The sequence below is a fragment of the Hypanus sabinus genome, chromosome 12 (assembly GCF_030144855.1).
Source record: "Hypanus sabinus isolate sHypSab1 chromosome 12, sHypSab1.hap1, whole genome shotgun sequence".
NCBI classification, from domain to species: Eukaryota; Metazoa; Chordata; class Chondrichthyes; order Myliobatiformes; family Dasyatidae; genus Hypanus; species Hypanus sabinus.
The window spans coordinates 78765741-78790540 of NC_082717.1; positions in this window are offsets into that span (position 1 = coordinate 78765741).

The window sequence follows — 24800 nt, forward strand, 5'->3', positions numbered from 1 at the left end:
ACAAGAACAATTTTGTAGCATTCTGCAGATGAACGCATTCCAGCATGTCTTCCACCGAGCAAACACTAGAGGGCAGCAGCATTGCCAGCCTGGATGCCTCACCACACTGTCTCTGGTGTCACCCCTTCTGAGCAGCTGTAACAGGCGACACTCAGGCATGGGGCCTAGTCTGTGCCTCAACTGAGGCCACACAGATCCCCTGCCGGCAGTCCTGCCAATGAAGCAGCACTTCACATTACCAGTATCCAACAGGGCCTTGCAATCACAAGAGGAACGGCCAAGGCAATCACTCGCTGTAAAACCGTGCACCGGCTGCTGTGTGCCAACTCTGATGCCTCTCTAAAGCGGGTAGCAACACAGCCCTCACCAGGTCCAGCCCCTCCAGCTCCTCCGCCAACGAACAGCTATCTGATGGGGTAGGCCTGTCATACTTGAAGTTCTTGCTGTCCAGCAGCATCTTGTAATAATAAAGAAAGATATTTTTAAAAAGACAATAACATCTTTGGTTGGCCCCTTAGAGGCCACTGCATCCAAGCCTGCTGCCATCTTACTGGAGATTCAGTAACTCCAAGAGAAATAGCAGAAGATTGCTGAGATGCAGCTACCATTTAGAAAGAGAGTATTAATTAATAACCTATACAGAAAGGATGGCAAGGGGTGTTAATCAAGGGTAACACGATTTCAGAAAAAAAAGTGCATAGCTGTCATTGTGTTAGAAGTGGACTCCTAAAATATAGAAGTATTGTTCTACAGATATAGTGGAGGAGAAGTAAGGGAGAAATATAAATACAAATCTATGAACAGAATAAAACAAGATGGGCAGAACTGAAATTGAACTGACTGAAGTATTTGCAGGTCTGAAAGGTGTTTAATAGGATGACGTAGATTTAAATTTTCCACAGGAAAATTAAAGGTCATCTCCATCAATGAATGCAATTCAGGGAACTCAGAAGAAAGTGTTCACTCAAGGAATAAGGAAAAGAAGCTGCTAAAACTAGTAATCAAAAAGTCTGGCATTTAATGGGATGGTAGGAAAAACAATGCCACTGAAAGTGGGTTCAGTGGAATATATAATTTATTAATATAGTAGTTTATAATTCAAGTAAGGCAAATGACTGTTTCTGTGGTGAATTTCATATCACATTATTTGGAAAGATGAAACAGGAATGTCCTTTATACTGGATTTAATTGCCTGAAATGAACCACCAAACAGCAAATAGTAAAAGTAGATTGTAAAAGTTTATGAAGGTCAAAAGTTAAATGGATGCAGAAACAAATTGTGAAAAACAGATGAAGTTCAGAGTAGAAAAAGAAGAAGAATAATTAATGCCAAAGTAAAGGTCAAAGAAACATAAAGAAGTGCAGAGAAATACACAAGGAGAAAGCATGGAGCATGTAAAGCTGAGTCACGAGGAGGGAAGAAAGGCAAACAACCATCAAAGAGAAATCTGAAGGAAATCAAAACCGAGAAGTTGAAAGGACAATCAAATACCAAAGGTGCTAAATTATCAGTAGTTTTACACAAGAGAAAACTAAATTTTAAGTTTTCCTTCTGCTGCCTTAATCCCATCGGTGGGTTATAGCTCAGAAAAGTGCAGGAAATGCTCTCTAGAAGAATTTTAGTACTGACAGAACAACTACTCAGTGTGAGGCTTTCATTTCTATGTGCAAAAGGAAATGAACGGGGAATAAATAGCTTCAGCTTGTGACATTTGTAAGCTGAGCACCGGAGAGCGTGATGCGGGGGCTGCTACATGAAAGGGTGGTGCAAAAGCAAAGAAAGAAACGAAAATGCTAAGATCATTCAATATTGAATCTTTATTAATAGTACCTCGATTGTATCCAGTTGTACATCTAATTTATTGCTATTAACAATATATTTGAAGAAGTATTCTGCTTTTGCCACTACTTACTTTGTGGTTAAATGATTGGCATGCAAGCATAAAGTTATTTTGAAATTGAAACATAAGCACTTACATCATTGAATGAAGTATGGAGAAATGTAAAGAGAATTAATTTTTGGCTAGAATGTGGTACCAATGTTGTGGAAATGTTTCACTATTATTTATTCTGCGTACACAGGGAAAAAAATGGATGCAAAATGGAAAAAAAAGTTGAAAACAAAATCACTGTGAGAGGGAGAAAATACATCCAGTGAGGCTGAGAGAGCTGCCTTTCCTTTGAAAGGGAAACAAAGCAACCAAATACAATAAGAACAAATTAGACCGATGACAAGAGAAAGGATTCAACTTATTCAGTACCACCAAGCTGGTTTCATTGGAAATTACATTCAATGCTTGAAAATTCATTCTAATGACTGTATCATAACTAAATTTCAAACACTGCATTTTTCAATACTGCCTATTTAATTCCAGTTCCAAGATGAATTACTAGCCTGAAGGCGAGGCATGTCATCTGCTAGTTGTATCATTTGACTTTAAAATTGTTTTGCACTGACCTTCTCCTTTCTTTATTTGTGATTGTAAATGAGATGTCATTCAAAGTAAAGGAAAATATGAAGCATCTGCTTTAATTCCTTTCTTCAGACGTAGTCAATGGCATCTATTTGCTTTGACATAGTGGCTTTAACACAGATCATCTGTAAAATGCTGTCCCCCCAGAGGGCGCTGTGGTTACACCTGCAAAATTGCCCCTGTTGTGCCTATAATAACAATCTGTCTATTCGTTCAGGGGTGAAAAGTGAGGGGAGCAGCACATGGTATGTGACACCTTCATTGGTGGTCTTCAAACATCAGCTCGGCCAAGTATGGGTATACCATGGCACAGAACTGCTTTGATTTTCACTTGTGCTTTCGGCAAGAAAACATAGAAAATCTGCCTGCTTTTGACAGATTTTCACTAATGAGCTTCATATTATCTACCTTTTTGTCAGTAATTATGAAAAGTGAAATGTGTGTGCCAAGGTTGTTTCATCTTTTAAAAACTTTCTGAAGTAATCTTTATACATAAATAAAAGTGTCTTCATAGGTGCTTCAAATCTTGAATGACCTTCAGAAGACAGCTTGCATAAAATTAAGAAGACATTATTAAGAAATACATTTGACCCAGTAAGAAACAAGCTTGAACTTAAAGCTGTATTTTTTAATTTAGAGCAAAAGAATGTTATTAAGAGTGGCACCTCTGAATTAGTGAAGTAGAAATGTAAATAAGTGAATAATTAAAAATGCCATTTTAGTTCGTTACTGTGCTCCTGAATTTCTATTGCTGTTGTGATTTAATATGTCATCATCGTTTAAGAAAGATTAGATGCAAGCCAGCTCCATTAGTGTGAAATTCTAGGGCAAAGGTGGGGGAATGCAACTTCCTGCTTTTGAAAAACTTTCCAACATACAATAATATAAAGTGTCATCGTAGCGCAGTGGTTAGCACAACACTTTTATAGCTCTGGGTGTTAGAGTTTGGAGTTCAATTCCTGCGTCCTTGGTAAGAAGTTTGTATGTGTGGGTTTCCTCTGGGTGCTCTGGTTTCCTCCCAGACTAACAACATACTGATTAGAAGGATCACTGGTCATTGTAAATTGACCTGTGATTAGGCTAGGGTTAAGTATGTGGGTTGCTGGGTGGTGAGGCTCATTGGACTGGATGGGCCTGTTCTGCATTGTGTCTCCAAACAAATAAATAAAATAGAAAGAAAAGATAGAACTTTACAGCACAGTACGGGCCCTTCTCACCCCAAAATTATGCCGACCTTTTAACCTGCTCTACAATAAGACAATAAGACCTAGGAAAAGACTTAGGCATTTTGAGTTTGCTCCACCTATCTATCATAGCTGATTTATCATCCTGCTCAACCCGATTCTCCTCCCTTATATCAATCTATCCCTTCTCTCCTCCATTTTGTACCATTCATATGCCTATCTAAGAATTTCTTAAATGCTCCTAATGTTTCTGCCTCTACCACCATCCCTGGCAAGAGTTCCAAGCCCCCATCTCTCTCTCTGTAAAGAACTTACCTCTGACACTTCCCCTCCATGCTTTCCTGCAATCATCTTAATATTAAGCCGCCTTGTATAAATTATTTCAACCTTGGGAAGAAGTCTCTGGTGATCCACTCAATCTTTGCCTCATAATCTTGTGCACCTCTTGTATACCTCACATTAGGGTGACGTAATTGTCAGCTACAGTCTTTAACTGACAATATTCTAGTGTCTAGTGCCTAGAAAAACTGTGACTCCCTTTCTCAGCCCACAGATGCTTCCTCATCAGCTGAGTGTTTTCAATACTTTCTGCTCATACAATGGTGAAAAAGAGAGAAAATGCTTGTCCATTGTTGCCATGGAACTGGGCATATTCTATTTTCCAATGGCTTACAATGTAGAAAATGTTTCAAGCCCCAGTGGATAAACTATAGGGCTATTATACAGTGTACCAGCAACCATATTGTTTATAGATACACCACAATGATCTTCAGTAACACTAGTTTGAGGCCTCAATAAATCAAACTAGTTGACAGCTAGATTTTCATCCCTGACTCTACCATTCTTTTCTCCTTATAACCCACGCCTTCAAACTAATATCTTTGACTAACTTTCAGTCCTGTTACCTCTTTATAGTAGCAACTATTATTGGATAATTGAGTATGCAACATAGATAATGCTGACTGAAACAAAGGGAAGGTCTGGGAGACTGGGAGAAAAGGAAGGCTAGGGACTGGGTGTCTTGGGTGGGGGGTGAGAGTGGGCGAGGTGTGAAGAGGGGAGTGGTAGTGGTGGTGGATATTAGCATTTGACTGGTGGGGGGTTCGGTTTGTGTGTAAACATGGGGCCGTGAATGGGGCTCAGAACCAAGCATACCGGCTATTCATTCTGGGAGAAGAAAATTATTTTCAGACATGTTGTCTGAATTTTCAGATGAGACATATTTATTTTAAAAATTTTTAGATTTTAAGTGCTAAAAGAATAGAATACAAGCACTTGTGCATTAAAATGACTTCTTTCTGTCCACAGATTCTGAACCTAAATTTGGCTTTCATCTTTTCTGTTATGTTCCCATGGTTAGCACAAGCTCATAACAAGAGATTCATTTTAAGAGCTCTATTAACCAAGATGGAGTGTCACATAAATTGCTTTCTCAATTATTATATTTTGAAATATGAATGTTTCAAACACAATGGTTGTAGTTATCAAAAGCATTTCATAACCATAGAGAGGAGAGAAGCCATTTAATACCTATTAAGAATCTTATTACAGGAGAAAAAGCTTCCAATCAATATCCAGAATGTTTAATAGCATGCTGTGAGGTAGAAATTCTCAGTTGTGTCCTCATTGCCAAGATTTCCAAAATGCCTTAATTATGATTGGACTTGATAATGCATTACAAAGATGTTGAATAATGCAGCAGCAATTGCCAAGGAAAGTGGTTATTTGGATTTGGGTAGATTGATGATTGCTGCATTTACACAGTCATGCGTGTACTGGCTGGCGTGCTTACTCACAGCCAGACACATTTTCTGATGACGCTTCCTGACCAACATGTGCATTTGTCATTTCATTAGAACCGATTTAACAGTTAGTCTGATGATGAACAACACCACTGTGATATTGACATCGGTTTGATTGTAGAACTTCACATGGCTTCAGATCAGCAGCCACTTATTGTCCAGTCCTCCTCCAGATGGGGAAGTTTGAATGTCTCAGAAACTGCTGATCTCCTGTGATTTTCACACCCAACAGACTCTAGACTTTACAGAGAATGACGAGCAAACACCCTTACAATTGTGGGGGGGGGGGGGTGACTTGTAGGAAATAAAAAGTCAAACAACACTCACAAAATGCTGGAAGAACTTGGCAGGCCAGGCAGCATCTTTGGAAGAGAGTAAACAGTCAATGTTTCGGGCTGAGACCCTTCATCGGGACTGGAGAAAAAAAGATGAGAAGTTGATCTCATGAAAAGGGACAGGAGACAGGATAGAACAGGAATGGTGACATATTCCTTTCTTTAAAATAAGTAGTAAATCATTTGCGGTTTTAAAATCTACTGCTAGGATCTATTGCTTCTTTACCACTGTTGTAAGACTCTTGAATGGACCTCTTTTGCAACAAAGATGAACTCTTAATCTTACAATCTACCTTGCATTTTATTGCCTAGCTTCACTGGAATTTCTCTATGATTGTATCATAATGTTTTGCATTCTCTTATTATTTCCCTTTGTACTAACTCAAAACACTTATGTTTTAAAATCGCTCTACTGGTGGCACGATAAGAATATACACTCAGTGGTCACTTTATTAGGAACACCTGTACAACTGTTTGTTAATGCAAGTGATCTAATTGGTCAATAGTGTGGCAGCAACTCAACATATAAAAGCATGCAGACATAGTCAAGAGGTTCAGTTGTTGTTCAGACCAAACATCAGAACGTGGACGTAATGAGTGACTTTGACCATGCAATGATTGTTGATGCCAGATGGGACGGTTTGAGTCCTGTTGATCTCCTGTGATGATCACACACAACAGCCTTTAGAGTTTACAGAGAATGATGTGAAAGAAACAGAACATCCAGTGAGTGACAGTTCAGAGGGCGAATTATGCCTTGTTAATGAGAGAGGTCAGAGGAGAATGGCCAGACTGGTTCAAGCTGACAGGAAGACGACCGTAACTCAAATAACCACGTGTTACAACAGTGCGACTCAGAGAACAGCATCTCTGATTATACAACACGTCAAACGTTGAAGTGGATGGGCTATAGCAGCAGAAGACCACAAACATATACTCAGTATATCAACATAAAACAAAGAACAGAACAGGCCCTTCAGCCCACACTGCGGTACCAGCCTTTTAATCCACTCCAGGATCAATCTAATCCTTCCGTCCCACCTAGCCCTGCATTTTATGTTTATCTGTGTGCCTTATCTAAGAGTCTCTTAAATATCCCCAGTGTATCTGCCTCTACTACATCAGCTGGCAGCACGTTCCATGCACCTACAACTCTCTGTGTAAAAGCTCTCTGACATCCCCTATAAGTTAAAGTAATTCCCCCTTGTGTTAACCATCACAAAGATATCTCTGTATATGTGACAATGCTGATCGAATTACCATTGCTTGGTAGTTTGACCATTTGTACCCATTTTAATTACAAGTACATACACTGCACCATACCTGTGCAAACCCCAGAGCTCTTGGTGACCCTGTGTAGCTCAACCTACCACCTTACTTTGACTAAGTCTAAGCTATATCGAAGCACAGTCTAATAGTTTGCAAAATAGTAACTGCAACAGCATGCCAGACCTGATGATTAAGAACTTAATTCAATCTATTTTGAACTGCAAAATGTCTTTAGTTCTCCTTTCTACTGCATGTCTCTATTGAACATCCTGCAACTTCCCCCGAGATCTTGAACTTCAGTTGCCCCTAAGAGCCATCAGCATTCTTGTCCTCAAGACTGACTGATTCAGTAATGCTGAGTATGCAAACCTAAAACTAACTTGTTTATTCTTAAATGTTTATACAAAATCGTGATTTTGCAAGGGGATATTTGAGAATTACCTGTGAGTTAACATAAATAAAACTAAAATCCAACCAGAAGTAGAGAATGCTCAGCAAGTCAGGCAGCATCTGTGGGAAGAGAAACAATCAGCATTTCAGGTGTGAGATTCTTCAGTGGACTAAGAAAGAGAGAAATAAGCCAGTCTACAGAGTGGTTTGGTGAGTGATATATGCCAAACTTCATCCAAAGGCAAAATGATAACCACAGGTTTAGACAACAACACACACAAAATGCTGCTGGAACACAGCAGGCCAGGCAGAAGCGCAGTCGACATTTCGGGTGGAGACCCTTTGTCAGGACTAACTGAAAGGAAAGTTAGTAAGAGATTTGAAAGTAATGGGGGGAGGGGGAAATGCAAAATGATAGGAGAAGACCGGAGGGAGTGGGATGAAGCCAAGAGCTGGAAAGGTGATTGGCGAAAGTGATACAGAGCTGGAGAAGGGAAAGTATCATGGGACGGGAGGCCTCAAGAAAGTGTTGAGTTCATGGGAAATGGGGGAGGTAAAAGTGACAGAGTTGCAGAGTTGGGGTACTTTTAACTCCACTTATTGTGATACCGAGTGTTCTGATCAATATCGGATTCCTGGATAAGATCAGGAGTTCAACTGGCAAGAGGTGAAGAACAGATCTATCTCAGCTGGTAAAGTGTTGGTAAGGTTGAGGAGTAGGGGCATATTGAATGGTAAGGGTAGGTGGGGGAGGGGTTCTTTTGGGAGCTGATGCTTTTGAGGGAGGGGTTACATTTTACGATACAATTGCTGGTGGAACGCAGCAGGTCAGGAGGCATCTATGGAAAGAAATAAAGACAACATCTTGGATTACATTTTATTCTTGCAGAGATTCAGATCTGCCATTATCTTATAAAATGGCAGAGCAGGTCGAAGAGATCAAGTAGATCCTTCTGCTCCAAATTTACCGATCACTTCCCACCTGGGTACCCTCCTCCTTCCCTTTCTCCAAAAGGCTCACTCTCCTCTCCTATCAGATTCCTTCCTCTCCAGCCCGCTACCTTTCCTACTCCCCTTGCTTGGCCTATCACCTTCTGGCTCTCTTCCTTCCCCAACCCTCACCTTTTTATTCTGCTATCTTACCCCTTCCTTTCCAGTCCTGAAGAAAGGTCTTGGCTCAAAACGTCAACTTTTTATTCATCTCCAGAGATGCTGTCTGACCTGTTGAGTTCCTCCAGCATTTTGTGTGTGTTTCTTTGAATTTCCAGCATCTACAGATTTCCTCATGTTTAAAATCTTAACATTGGATTACCTTTTATTTTTTCATTGTGCTTTTTAATCCACACTTTCTATACCTCTCTTTATTTTTCATTTTTTGCCTATTTTGACTTTGAAATCAGCTCCTTTAATTTTACTCATTTTTGAATCCTTTATTTATTTCTTAAGATTCCAGATTGTTTAATGTATTCTCGGTACACAAGAGTAAAGGAGAATGAAATAATTATTACTCCGGATCCAATGTAACTCAAAAAAAATCCATAACAAAGTAAAGAGCACAACAATTAAAAAAAATATGTAAATACATAAACACGTAAGGTAACTTATGTACAGAGAATGATTGTATGTCCAAAAAGTGACGCTGGGCACAGGAGTCTCTGTACATACTGTGACTCTGATAGGAAATGACAAAGTAGTGGTGGTGGGGTGGGTTTGTGGGTGGAGATGTTGATCAGCCTTACTGTTTGGGGAAAGCAACTGTTTTTTGAGTCTGATGGTCCTGGCGTGGATGTTCTCTAGCCTCGGACTTGATGGGAGTGGGACAAACAGCCCATGACATTCCTGGCCCTTTTCTAGCACCTTTCTAAATATATGTCCTTTCTGGGGTGTAGGCAGGTGCCGGTGATGCTTGACTACCTGTTGTAGAGCCCTCCTGTCCACTGGAGTGCAGTTTCTATAGCCTGCAGTGACACTGCGTGTTGGGATGTCCTCCACTGTACTTCTGTAGTAGAACATGAGTATAACTGTGTATAGCCCAGTTCTCTTCAGCCATCTCTCAGAGAAGGGGAGCGGTAGTAGTCTGGTGGACTGACTGTACCTCGCTGAGGCCAGGCAACAACTGTCAGGCACTTCCTCTTACTTACCCCTCGAACAGGACCCTATCAGGCCATTGTCTCCCATACCATCACTGACCTTATTAACTCCAGGGATCTCCCAACCACTGCCACCAACCTCATAGTTCCTGCACCCCACACCTCCCATTTCTACCTCCTACCCAAGATTCATAAACTTCCCTGTCCAGGTAGACCCATTGTTTTTGCTTGTTCCTGCCCCACTGAAATTATATCTGCATGCCTCGACTCAGTTTTAATCCCCCCTTCCTATCTATATCCATGACACGTCACATGCTCTTGATCATTTCAATGATTTCAAGTTCCCTGGCCCTGATCATCTTATTTTCACTATGCATGACCAGTCCCTATACATATCCAACCCCCACCAGGAAGGCCTCAAAGCTCTCTGTTTCTTTCTGGGCTCCAGATGCAACCAGTTCCCCTCCACCACGACTCTAATCTGTCTGGTGGAACTGGACCTCATTCTCAATGATTTCTCCTTTGGCTCCTCCCACTTTCATCAAACAAAAGATGTAGCCATGAGCACTTGCATGGGTTCTAGCTATGCCTGCCTTTTTGTCAGCTACATGGAACTGTCTATGTTCCAAGCTTACACTGGTATCACTCCCCAACTCTTCCTGCGCTACATGAACAACTGCAGTGGTACTGCTCCGTGCACCCATGCTGAGCTCATCAACTTCATTGACTTTGCTTCTATCTTCTACCCTGCCCTCAAATTTACCTGGTCCATTTCCAATACCTCTGATGCACCATCAAAAACTCTTTGAGACGTGAGGCGAGATATCGGCTTTTATTGACTGGAAGAAAGAACAAGCAGCAATTGACCACCATACTACATCCTGGAGACTGAGGCCAGGGCTCAGGCTTCAATTGCCTTTATACCGGGGTCTGTGGGAGGAGCCACAGGAGCAGTCAATGGGGGGGGGGGGGGGCGTGTCCAGACAGGTATATGTCGTTCACCACAACCTCCCTCCCCTTTCTCAATCTCTCTGTCCCTATCTCTGGAGACAGTTTACCCACTGATGTCTTTTATAAATCCACTGACTCTCACAGCTATCTGGACTATACCTCTTCCCACCCAATTTATTATAAAAATGCTGTCCCCTCCTCTCAATTCCTCTGTCTCCACCACATCTGCTCTCAGGATGAGGCTTTTCATTCTGAAACTAAGGGGATATCCTCTTTCTTCAAAGGAAGGGGCCTCACTTCCTCCACCATCATTTCTGCCTTCAACTGCATCTCTTCCATTTTGTGCATATCTGCCCTCATCTCATGCTCCCCCCACCCTTTCAGGGATAGGGTTCCTCAAGTCTTCACCTCTAGTACCTGGGGGTGTACCTGGATGACAGACTTGTGTGGAGCACTAATGCAGAGGCTGTGTACAAGAACAGTCAGAGTCGCCCCTTCTTCCTGAGAAGACTAAGGCCCTTTGGAGTATGCAGGCCTTTTCTTCATATATTATACCAGCCTGTTGTCACTAGTATAATCTTCTATGCAGTGGTGTGTGTTTTGTTACATCTGTTTAAACATACCGTGGGTTAACAGTAAAGAATTGTATTCTGAAAGAATTAGAGAACTTATATTTACCGTAATAAACAAGTACATCTTAACCCCGCCACGTGCTGAAACATTCTGGCAAACCGCACGTATGCTCAGTGCTGTCCAATCAGGTACTGGCACATCATTGCATGTGATATCACCTCGTCCTTTCTTTCCTTAAAAAGAAAAACAATTAACAACATTAATCAACACAAATACATAATTCAACAAGTGTCAATCAGTCTCGCTATGGGTTTACGAAGACGAGTAGACCTCCTAAGTGGTACACACAGATCTTGTGTTTCCTTGTTATTATTTACATGTTTTGTCTCATCTGCATTCGTTAACTGAATCTCTGAAGAATCACATCTTCTTTTCCTTAAAACGAAAAGCAAATAACAACATTAACCAATAAACAAATCAGTTAATGGAAATTCTGAATTTTGCTCTTCACTATCTGAGCCATGACTCTTCTTCTGCTTCTATTTTTTCTTCTTTTCTGCTTTAAACTTTTCTTTACGTATCTCAACTAAGCATTTCGATATACTCGCACATGCCTCCTGGTTAGAATCTGGAATTTCAGGTAAGCAGTTCACACTATCCTCCTCAGCAATCTGCTTCCCTGTTTCTGTTTGGGCTGTATCTTTCCTAATTCCTTCCACTTCCATTTGTAATGAAATGCAAATCTTCTTTTCTTCATTCGTTCATTAACTGTGTAATCTCTTTTGTACGCTGAGACTTCATCATTTCAATAAAACTTATCAATTCTATTACTTGTGCTTCCACTTCTTGCTTATACTGTGCCCACTGTGAGTGTTCTTGGTCTTAATTAGACTGAATCTCATATTCTATCAGTGACTCTTTCATTATTGCTTGCATTGAAGCAACCTCTTCCTGCCAATGCTTTTTCACATCATCAATTGCCTCCTATTTGGCCATCTCAGACACTTCAGTTACTGCTTTTATATTCTCCATGTCAGTATTTTTATAAAGCGCACCTACATAAAATTCCTCACGTTCATCTTCAATCACTGCATTTACTTGTTTCATTTCATTTTCCTTCTTTCTTCTTCTACGATAGCGTGAAAAAGATTAATCTTACCGCAGCTGTAACAAAGTTTTCCATATGTGAAAGACTGATTTGGATGGTGTTCCCATGCACAGTAAACACGTGACATTGTTTTTCAACTGTCATCTTGCTCTCCGTCGGTTTTGTCTATGTATTATTATATTTCTTGATATATTCATGGTTTTTTACAGTATTTACATGGCAGTTTTCAACAAAAAGCTCTTCAGCCTGCAACATTGTGTTCTCAAAAGCTTTGCAGAGAGTGAAAGCTTGTTCAAGATTTACATCTTGCTCACGCAAAAGCCTTTCTCTCAGTGCATTATCTCGAATGCCACAAACCAGTCTATCTTTAATAAGAGATTCTGTGAGCAATCCAAACTCTCATGTTTTACTATGCCTTCTTAACTCCACAATATACTGATCAATTGTTTCAGTAGCTCTCTGCGCACATGTGAAGAATTTAAATTGGTCATACGTTAAATTATGCCTAGGTATGCAAAAAGCTTCAAATCTGTCCATTATCGACTTTAAATTGAAGTTATCTCCATCTTCAAAGACAAGATTATTATATACCTCTACCATGTCATTTCTGATTACATGGAGCAGGAGTGCCACTTTTTGTCCCATTTTTCTTCACAATCGATCACCGATAAGTACAGTTCAAACTGTTGCTTGAGTATCCTCCAATTCTCAGCTGCATTCCCAGTCAGCTAAAGTTTTGGTGGGGGTAGTAAACCTTCCATATCATCGATTACCGTTTAAAGATTTTTCTTCTTTTTTTTCGGTTATCTTCGATTCTCGATTCTCCCATATTATTCTTCCAAAAGTACTTCTGACACCATGTTATGTTACTTCTGTTTAAACATACTGTGGGTTAACAGTAAAGAATCATATTCTGGAAGAATTAAAGAACTTTTATTTACAGTAATAAACAAACATGTCTTAACCCTGCCACATGCTGAAACATTTTGACAAACCCCATGCACGCTCAGTGCTCTCCAATCAGGTACTGGCACACCATTGCACGTGATATCACCACAGTGTGCTGGAGCAATGATAACAACACAGGTGATGCCAACAGGCTCAATAAACTGATTAGAGAGGCTGTCTATGTTATAGGAGTCAAACTGGACAGAGCGGAGGGTGTGGTAGAATAAATGACCCTACGGAAAATCCTGACAATTCTGGACAATGATTCTCACCCTCTGCATGCTACCTTGGCTGAACAGAGGAGCACTTTCAGTCATAGACTAAGACAACTGCACTGCTCCGAAGAGTGTTATATGAGGTCATGCTTACCCTCTATTATTAGGCTCTATAATGAGTCAACCTATAGCCAGGGAAGTGATGACCCCATCCTGTTAGACTGTTTGAGGTAACTTATTTTTTATTCTTCCTAATTCTAGTCCAATTTTTGTATATTTGTATATCTGTGCACTAGTAATGCTACTGCGAAACTGTAATTTCCTTTGGGATCAATAAAGTATCTATCTATCTATCTACCACCCCACCAGCCTTCAAGGCCAGTACATAATTCTCTGTAAGTTCTGCCATTTTCCATAGGGTCCCACCACCAAACATGTTTTTCCCTTCACACTACTTTCTGCTCAATGCAGGAATTGCTCCCTATGTGACTCCCTTTTCCATCCATCCCTTCTCACTAATCTCCCTCTTGGCACTTATCGTCGCAAGTGGAACCAGTGCCACACGTGCCCCTACACCTCCTCCCTCACTATTATCCAGGGCCACAAACAGTCCTTCCAGGAGAGGCAATACTTCACTGTATCTGGTGCTCCTAGTGTGTGGCCTCCTGTATTTCGGACAGGTCGGATATAGATTGGGAGACTGCTTTACCAAGCATCTATCCTCTTCCGCTAGAAAATGCGGGATCTCCCAGTGGCCACGCATTTTAATTCCACTTCCCATTCCTGATTTGACATGTCAGTCCATGGCCTCCTCTACTGCTGTGATAAAGCCACACACAGGTTGGAGAAGTGACATCTTATCTTCCGCCTGTGTAGCCCCCAACCAATTATTCAATCTTCTGGTAATGCTCCCACCTCTCCTTCACCATTCCCCATTCCCATTTCCCTCTCTCTCCGTATCTCCTTACCTGCCCATCACTTCCCTCACCTCCCTCTGGTGCTCCTCCCCCTGCCCTTTCTTCCATGGCCTTCTGTCCTCTCCTATCAGATTTCCTCATTCTCCAGCTCTTTCTCTTTTTCACCAATTGACTTCCCAGCTTCTTACCTCAACCGTCTCCACCCCAGTTTCACCTATCACCTCGAATTTCTTCCTCCCCTCCCCCACCTTCTTGTTCTGATCTCCTCTTTTTTCTCCAGTCCTGATGAAGGGTCTCGGCCTGAAATGTCGACCGTTTACTCTTTTCCGTAGATGCTGCCTGGCCTGCCGAGTTCCTCCAGCAATTTGTGTTTGTTGCTGAGAAAGTAGAGGCACTGGTGAGCTTTTCTGATTATGTGGGATTGTGTTCTGGGACCATGGGAGGTTGTGTGATATGTGCTCTCCAAGGAGTTTGAAACTTCTTGCTGTTTCCACTGCTGAGCTGCCAACATAAAGAGTGGTATGAGTGATGCAAGTCCTCCTGAGCTTGATAACCATCTCCTTTCTATTGCTGACATTGAGGAAGAGGTTATTTGCCTAGTACCAGGACTTGAACTCTTCCACCTCCTTCTGGTAGGCTCTCATTGTTGTTGCAACGAGCCCCCTCCCACCCAGCTTTAATTTCTCTAATTTAATTGATTAATTCTCTTACCTTTCTGTCATGTAAAAGTCACAGTGCTGATATCTATTAACATTTTGTGGGAATATTATTTAGGGTTCAGAAATACAGAGACTTACCTAATCAAATTCAAGCACACTGAGATACTGTGAAAACTTGAAATCCAGCTCAAAAGGATCCTTTCTGGCTGTGATTTGTACCCATCTCGATTACACTGCATATACAGTACACTACATTACAGTATACACAGGCATCTGACAATCCTGTGATGTCTGTCTCAGAATCCAACGTTGGGATATCCTTCAAGGATGAATCCACACATGATGTCAGACTCCAGTAGTTCCACGCTGCTTCAAACAGGCAGCAATCATGCCGGTGCCCAAGAGGAGCAGAGTGAGATGCTTCAGCGATTATCACTTGGCAGCATTCATATCTATTGTGATGAAGTGCCTGGAGAGTTTGGTTGTGGTTAGAATTAATGTCCGTCTGAGCAAGGACCTGAACCTGCTGCACTTTGAGTTCCGCAACAGGTCTACAGTGGACGCCACCTCACTGGTTCTCCACTCTGATTGGGAGCACGTAGACAACCAGGAGATACAACTCAGGCTGCTGTTGATTGATTACGGCTCCGAGTTCAACACCATCATTCCCTCAGTACTTCCAACACATCTTCAATACAATGTAGCCTCTGTATCTCTCTCCAAAACTGGATGCTTTTGGGAGGACACAGTCAGCGTGGACAGGTAATAACACTGACACAACACAGGTGTGCCTCAGTGATGCACGCTTGGCCCACTGCTGGACTCTCTCTACACTCATGACTGGAAGGCTAAGCATAGCTCGATTACCATTTATAGCCTCCCAGTTAACACCCCTGCACTTGGTAAAATCTCAGTTGGTGATGAGGAGGAGAGGAGTGGAACAGTGAGCTGCTTCAAGTTCCTGAACACCAATGTCTGCAAGGGTCTTTCCTGGGCCCAAACGTTAATGCATTCATGAAGAAGGTGTGCCAGCACCTCTACTTTATTAAGAGTTTAAACGTACAGTGGATGGAACTCTGACTCGTTTTAGCACAGCCTGGTGTGGGGGCTCCAATGCATTGGACACAGGAGGCTGTAAACTCAGCCTGTTCTATCACAGGCACAACCCTCTCTGCCTTCGAGGATACCTTCAAGAGTCAATGCTTTAAGAGGGTGATATCATTTTGAACCTTCACCAACTAGGACATGCCCTCTTGTTGTTACTACCATTGGGGAGGGGGTACAAGAGCCTGAAGCCCCCACTCAATAATTTAGAAACAGATTTCTTCCCCCTCCACCATCGTATTTATGAACGGTCCACAAACCCATGAGCACTATTTCATTATTCTTTTATTTTTGCACAATTTATTTGTTTTGTCATTCATCATAATTTTATGTCTTTGCACGGTACTGCAGTTGCAGAACAAATTTCATGACATATAAGTCAGATTCTGATTATAATGACAAATACACTTTGGTTATAAGGTAATCACAGTAGCAATAAATAAAATATCCTGAAGAGAAATGATACTGCGATTTCACAAAGCTTTGGAGTTCATAATGACGGGAGCAAAGGGAGGAGGTTGGAGGGTTGGGCTTCTTTCAACCCATTTCCTCCTTTTAATCCAGAACATTAAACCCCCATTGAACCCAGTGACTACTTCTTTCTCACAAACCACTGGTGTCTATAATTTTTTACTGTAACAAACTCCAATGATTTGCACACTTTTAGAAAGAACTTTCAATTATTACAGTTTTGGCATCTTCTCCAAAGTGCCTGTGATGATATCAAATTCTACCCCCAAGCTATATTCCCTTCAACTTGCACTGAAATTGTTATGTTTAATTTTGCTTGGTTTGCTTTGTGATTTATTTATAATTTATGTTTATCCTGTTTGGAATGCAGTGTGCTGCTTTGACAAAAATCAACTTAAATTGGCATTTGTGCTCTGGGTATGGCTACCCAGAAAAATAAACTTGAACTTGGAAGCATGAGCAATGTCAGTCATGGCAAAATGTAATGTTATTAAACAAAGCCTGGAGTGATTTCAGAGAATGGATCTGTTTTCTCAGGTCATTGCAATGGAAGAAGGTCTCTGAATGCTATGATTGCATATAAATCCATGACTATTCTCATCTGGAGCTTTCTCTGTAACTGCTTTGCCTCTTGCAGATGCTGATCCACAGAGAACTGCTTGAAAAATTATAAATCAACTCTTTTCCTGAAATGGGTTGAAAAATGTCTACTTCTACAGCACAGATTTAATTCAAAATACCGTACCAAAAAAGAACTGTTAAAATTCTCTTAGCATTTAGCAATTAAGATAATATGTGATATAAGATTACTTGTAGTATTCACTTCAGTTCCTTTTACTCCTCGGCCGAAAACTTACTGATGCAGGGATCCAGGGATGTCAGTATTCGGTATTGTAGATGCCAATTCTTTAGATAGGTAGGAAAATTTAAAGATCTGTGTTTTTTGACACACGTACATCGAAACATACAGTGAAATGCCTCATTTGCATCAATGACCAACACAGTTTGAGGATGTGCTGGGGCCATTCTTCAGGCACCAACATAGCATTCCCACAGCTTACTAAACTTGACACACTTTGATAATAAATGTACTTCGAACTTTGAATTTTTTTGTAATGTGGGAGGAAGCCAGGGCACCCAGAGGAAGCCCACTCAGACCTGGGGAGAACATACAAACTCCTGACGGGCAACAGCAGGAATTGAACCCTGGTCTTTCAGCTGGTGCTGTAGTGTCACACTAACCTCTGCAATACTCCGCCTCCCACTTGGCATCTGGGGTTCATTAGGCTGTATTCTTTTAATGGGAAAATGGTGGTATAATTGCCAATTACTTTATGAGTTTTACAGACCATCGATAGCTATTCTCTGTCTTTACTTTCTATTGATCAGTATTGTCCTTTGTTGTGATTACATGTCCAGTACAGTGCTAAGTCTACTGCATATTGACAGCTGGATTTTGCGGAACAAGTACCACAACCCAAGTGTGTCTCCTCATGTTAGTTAGCTAATGAATATTATAGCAACACCCACAAAACGCTGGAGGAACTCAGCAGGTCAGGCAGCATCTATGGATATGAATAAACAGTTGGCGTTTCAGGCTGAGACCGTTTCAGGTTTGAAAAGGAAAGGAGAGGATGCCAGAATCAAAAGGTGGAGGGAGAGGAAGGAAGATAGCTGGAAGGTGATAGGTGAAGACAAGTGGGTTGGAAAGTCAAAAGGCTGGAGAGAAAGGAATCTGATGGGAGAGGAGGGAGATCCGTAGGAGAAAGGAGAGATGATAGGCGGGTGAGAAGAGGTAACAGGCAGGAGTGGGGAATAGAGGAAAAGTGGAGGGGGAGGAAATTTTTTTTAATCGGAAGGAGAAATCACTATTCATGCTATTATGTTGGGGGCTAGTTATTGATAAAGTAGCCAATTAAGCTTCAAGTAGGCAGGTTTTTCACACAGAGGCTGGTGGGTATATGCAATGAGCAATCAAAGAAGATGGTGGAGCCAGGTACAATTACACCACTGATATTTGAGCAATGCATGGATAGGAAAGGTCCAGCAGGTTATTATCCAAATGCAGTCATATTGTATTAACGTAGTTAGGTGTTTTGATCAATGGGGACAATTTGCACAGAGAGGGCCATTTCCATAGTGTATAACTCTTTGAATCTAACTGTGAAATTTATAAGACTGCAGCTGTACTATTTGCCTCCTGAATTCAATAGGGACTGTGATGAATTAGAGTTAGTTTAGGGAAGGTTTGTTAGACTGATACATGGAATGGCAGATTGTCTAATAAAGAATATTTGAAAATGCTTGTTTAGTTCAGAAGAATGAGGGGAAACTTGACTGAGACAGAAGAGATTGTGAGTTGCCTTTGCTGAGTAAATGTGAAGAAAATGGTTCCTTGTGGGAACATCTAGAAACATAGGCTCACCTGTCACCCATCTGAAACAGCAATGAGGCAAAAATCCTTATCTTTAGGCATTGTCTTGGGGATTCTTTCTGTAAAGGACAGTGGAAGCAAGGTCTTAAAGCAGAACTGGATAGAAATTGGAGGAGTAAAGGGTTGACAGGAATGCTGAGTTCTGATACAGTCAAATCTGTCTGGTCTAATTAAGTGGCAGAGCAGACCTAAAGGACTAGCCAAACACATTCTTAATTCACATGTCTATATTTCAATGCTTCTCCCCTCCAAACACACAGAACAGAATGGGCTGGGGTGCTGACCTCACGAAAGTTACAACGAACCAGATTTTGCAGCCTGTAGCAAATCTCCTGTCACGTCAAAGAAAGCTGACCACTGGGATCTATTCCAAAGATCCCTGGCACCGAGTTCCCCTTTCCTGGCAGCAGCTGTTGTCTGTGTTGTTGTGAGGCACTGCGCTGGATCAGTAAGTGGGATGTTGCCTGAGTGCTGATATCATAGTGAGATAGAAGTATGTATATTTTGTGTGCTCTGAACCAGGGTAAATAGCTGCTAGTTAATTGTGCTGCATGGTTTACTGAATAGTTCAGTTAGCCAGCTTTGTGCTTTCAATGGAGTTTAAAGAGCCAAAAGGGAAGGCAGGAGATTGGTTGGGGCTGAGAGATAAAATGGATCAGCCATGATGAAATGGTGGAGCAGACTCAATGGGCCAAATGGCCTAATTCTGCTCCAATATCGTACGGTCTTATAGTCAGGGAAATATGAGAGGTGTATGGTGGAGGTTCTGGGGAAAAGCTGGAGCATTATGCTCCAGCAATCTAACTGAGTGGCCAAAACCAGGTAAAACAAATGTTCTCTTCAGTATTCTGACATGGCCCCATTGTTTGCCTGCCTGACAAAAGGGGGTGCTCCTTATTTGCTGGAGTATGGTGAGAAGAGAGAGGACGACAAAAGCCACTGAGTAACACACTGGGAAACCTGAGACCCATCTTGAGAAGGACATGAGGAAAAGTTGCAAAGAACAGAGGCAGAAGCAAAGCATATGGAACGAGGGCTCAGAAAGAATGAGGAGAGTTGAGGTCAGCTTGGGAGAGGAGAAGAAATTTAGCACATGAGGAAAAGCTAAAAAATAGGATTAATCAATAGGCTTCAATAGGAGGGAATTCCAAGGCATTGCTAAGATAGGCTAAATGACCATGGCTACTCAGTTCTTTTAATGCAACACACACAAGGTGCTGGAGAAACTTGGCTGACCAGGCAATATCTATGGAAAAGAGTAAACAATCGATGATTCGGGTCAAGACCCTTCATCAGAACAGTTGATGATTACACTTTACCATAGATACTGCTTGGCCTGCTGAGTTCCTCCACCATTTTTTGTGTCTTGCTTGGATTTCCAGCATCTGCAGATTTTCTTGTGTCTGTGTTGCAATTTTTTTTCTTTTGACTTCTTTCCAAGCTGTAGCTTCTGATGTCCTGTCTTGTTGATCAGTCTACCTCAAGGAAGCCATCAATGCCTAATTTTACAAACTTGGGGCCTTGACTACCAGTAGCTATTGAGGGAAAGCCCTAGCCTCAGTAATATATATGTATTACTAATATTAATATGTATATATTAAATAGTTGAATGAAATAAGTAGTCCAAAAATAAAAATAATAAAGTAGTGAGGTAGTGAGATAATGTTTGTGGATTCAGTGTCCTTTCAGAAATCGGATGGCAAAGGGGAAGAAGCTGTTCCTGAATCATTGAGTGTGTTTCTTCAGGCTTCTGTACCTCCTTCCTGATAGTAACAATGAGAACAAGGCATGACCCTGGGTGATGGGGTCCTTAATGATGGATGCTGTCTTTTTGAGGCATCGCTCCTTGAAGATGTCCTGGATACTAGATGGGGTCCTTAATGATGGATGCTGTCTTTTTGAGGCATCGCTCCTTGAAGATGTCCTGGAGGCTAGAGCCAATGGTGGAGCTGACTAACTTTACAACTCTCCGCAGATTATTTCAAATCTTCCCCCTTCCCCCATACCAGCTGGTGGTGCAGCCAGTTAGAATGCTCTCCTGAGTACATCTGTAGAAATTTGTGAGTGTTTTTGGTGACATACTAAATCTCCTCAAACTCCTAATGAAATACAGCAGCTGTCACGTCTTCCTTGTAGCTGCATCAATATGTTGGATCCAGGATAGATCCTCAGAGAGAAATCTACATGCAGAAATTTGAAGTTGCTCACTCTTTCCACTTCTAATCTCTCTGTGAGGACAGGTGTGTGTTCCCTCATCTTACCCTCCCTGAAGTCCACAATCCGTTCTTTGGTCTTACTGATGTTGAGAACATGGTTGTTGCTGCAACACCACTCAACTAGCTGATATATTCTTGTAATGATTCTCGTTGCAGTGAAAGCTCCTTTTATTTTGTGTTCTTAGAGAGCTTCCACCTTCTATCCCCATCTCTGCCATCCATGTGTCCAGATGGCCCACACTATTTTTGGCTCCTATACTATGAACATTTTTCCCTCCAATCATCTGGCCAGGGTTGTACAAACTAGTTGCCATCTATTACCATGGAAACAAGAAGTTGAGGGAAGGGGGGGGGGCTGGTGTTTTAGTTGTTGCTGATGAGAAAGTAATTGAAAAGCTATCAGTTTAGACTGCCGCAACAAAGCAAGGCCAAAGTAATTGGAAAATACATGGAATCTTGTCATAGTACTAGCAAACTTGGTGCTTGGGTTGTCTGCATTCCTAAAATGCAAGACAATATGTCAGATGTATGTAATGTAGGAGTGGCACTAATGTTAAAATATAAATGCTTCTTGAGTAATTCTTTTCAATGACGTCTTATAACTAGTTGTTAACAATTAAGATTAAATGTTCTTTTTTTTAAAAAAAAGCATCATAGCTGAAGTGAGTGGAGACTCAGATTTAATTTGTGATTTGCAGAACTTTTGATGTGATAAGGAGAAGCTAGTTAAGAACACGAAGGTGAACAATCAGAATATTATCATCTCTCTCATCTCTATGAGCAACAGTAGGTACATTGAACACCAATTTCAACAGGTCCCCCTCTAAGTTACACAGCCTCTCAAACTGGGAACATATTACCATTCCTTCAACATCAACCAATCAAAATCCTGGAGCAGCTTACCTGATGAAACTGTGGGGAAGCCTGACCAGAAGGAATGCAGGTCAAGATCATTGGCTCACTATGAACTTCTTGATGATGGTTTGGGGTGGGTAATAAATGCTGGCCTTGGCACCAGCTACCACATCCCATTAAAAGAGGAAAAAAGTCGAAGGTGTGTGATTAGACTCTCACTGGTTGTTGATGTTTTGCCTAACACTTGTGTGATACAAAGGTTACTTGTCACCTTTGCCTGGATGTTTTTGAGGTCTTGCACACAGGAATGGGATAGTTTATTTTTGGCTAGCGACAAATGGAATTTAACATTATGGAATCATCAACAAAGATCTCCTTATGATGAAAGGAAGGTCCTTAATGAAATAGTTGAGGATAGTTGGACCTAGGTCAATGTAGTCATGATATCTGCTGAGATGGCCAGGATGACTGACCTCTGCCAGCCACAATCATTTTCCTTTAAATGAGGTATGACTCCAGGTATTAGTGTGCTTTCCCCTTGACGATCATTGATCTCAGTGCTATTTATTTCCATGGTCAAGAAACACTGCCCTGATGTCAAGGACAGTCACTTTCACTTCAACATTTGACTGGAGCTTTTCATTGCAAGGCTATGGTGAGATCTGATGACAAAAGGCCCTTCTGGCCCCTTGAGCCACATTGCCTGAACAACTCCTGACAAACCCAATTAACAGTAACCTAATCACACGACAATTTACAATGACCAATTAACCTACCCAGTACGTCTTTTGACTGTAGGAGGAAACCTACACACTCTACAATGGAGGGTGTGTGGACTACAGTACTGGAGTTGAACTCAGAACTCTGGAATGCCCCAAGCTATAATAGCTTCATGCTAACTCTGCTACCCTACCACGGTGCCCCTATTGAGTAGTGCTATCTGTACCACATGAGTCTCAGTGAAGAAACTATGGGACATACACATCAGCAACCTAGGGACAAGAAATAGCCAGTTCTATCTTAAGCTAACTAATATTTCTGTCTGTGCTGGCTGTGATAAAGTTGGCCTGTGGCCAAGTGGTTAAGGTGTTGGTCTAGTTATGTGAAGGTTGCTAGTTCGAGCCTTGGCTGAGGCTGTGTGTTGTGTCCTTGAGCAAGGTACTTCACCATACATTGCTCTGCGACGAAACCGGTGCCAAGCTATATTGGCCCTTCCCCTTCCCTTGGACAGCATCGGTGGTGTAGAGAAGGGAGACTTGCATACAACCCTGCCCAGGAACTGCGCCCTGGAAACTTTCCAATGCACAAATCCATGGTCTGTTGAGACTAACAGATGCTGGACAAATTACCCGTTTCTCTGCTCCCAATAATTTAAAACCTTTCTTTATTCTAAAATGGGGACATGATTTAATCATTCAAATTAAGAAAGATAGGTGACATAGAAAGCAAATTACTCAAGGCTAAGTACTTGAATGGACAGACACCTTGAATTTGGCCACCGAATTAAAATTAACACTTGATAGAATGTTAATATTTTGGGGTTCTTAATTGTTTTTGTTGAGTCGAAAATGACATCTTGAATAGAGTTCTTTGGATTTTCTTAACCATTTGCTTTAATATTTGTTACTTTAAGTGGGAGCATGGCTTGAAGCAACTATAGTGGTAGTATGGATTGTAGAGAGCAGGATGGGCTCCTAATAATCCCTGGCTATAGTTGCTGCTGCTAATTACCTAGCCTATAGCAGACTTCTTGCTGCTTCCAGTTTCACCAACCTGCTTTGGCAGCTTTTCCCTATGCACTGCAAGGTAGAGGGATTTTCTACCCAACCTGTAGGTGAAAGGTCCAACTTCATTCACCACTAGTCAAGTCCGTGATTGCAATGGGAACTATTGTGATAGGTGCAGGTGATTTGTTGCGAATGGCTATGCTGGAGGATTGGATTGATACCATTTACTGGCAGGAATTCCACTAGGATCCTTCCATAAATATCTTATGATCCTTGACATTGCAGACCAGGGTCAAATCATAGAAGGATTATTGCATTTGGCCTTCTGTGCCTTCTATGCTCACTTTGGCCATCAAAACATGAAGGAATCATCTCAAACTTCCACAGCCCCCAATGTTCCAATGATTTCAGTCTCTGAGGCTGACGTGTGAGCAGCCCTCAGGAGGGTGAACCCATGAAAGCATCCAGCCCAGACAGGGTACCTGGCCAAGAACTGAAAACCTGTACTGATCAACTGGTAGAGCGTTCACTGAGATCTTTAACCTCTCACTTCGGCAGTCTGAGCTACCCATTTGCTTCAAGCAGATTTCTATTATACCAGTGCCTAAGAACAACATGGTAACCTGCCTCAATGACTATTGTCCAGAAGCACTTACATTCACAGTGACAAACTGTTTCGAGAGGTAGGTGATGAAAAATATCAATTCCTGCCTGAGAGGTGATGGGTTTATTGAGTATGCCCGCAAGAAATTGAATCTCAGTGTTGTATAGAGTGACATATAAGTACTTTGATAATACATTTACTTTGAAGTCTCAGCCTGACCTGTCTGGTTCATAGGTAACTAAAGCAATACCAACTCCACAGATCAGACTCACAGATCTCTGGGGCATGGAATTCAATTGATTCACCACCATCTGCAAGAAGTAATTTCTATTGACCCTTGTTTTAAATGCCCATCCCTTTATCTTGAAACTACATCCTTTCGTTTAAGATTCTCTCACTAATGAAAATATCTTAACATCGGTTAGCAACTCCCTCCCCATGGTTTCATAAGATCATACCTCATTGTTCTAAATT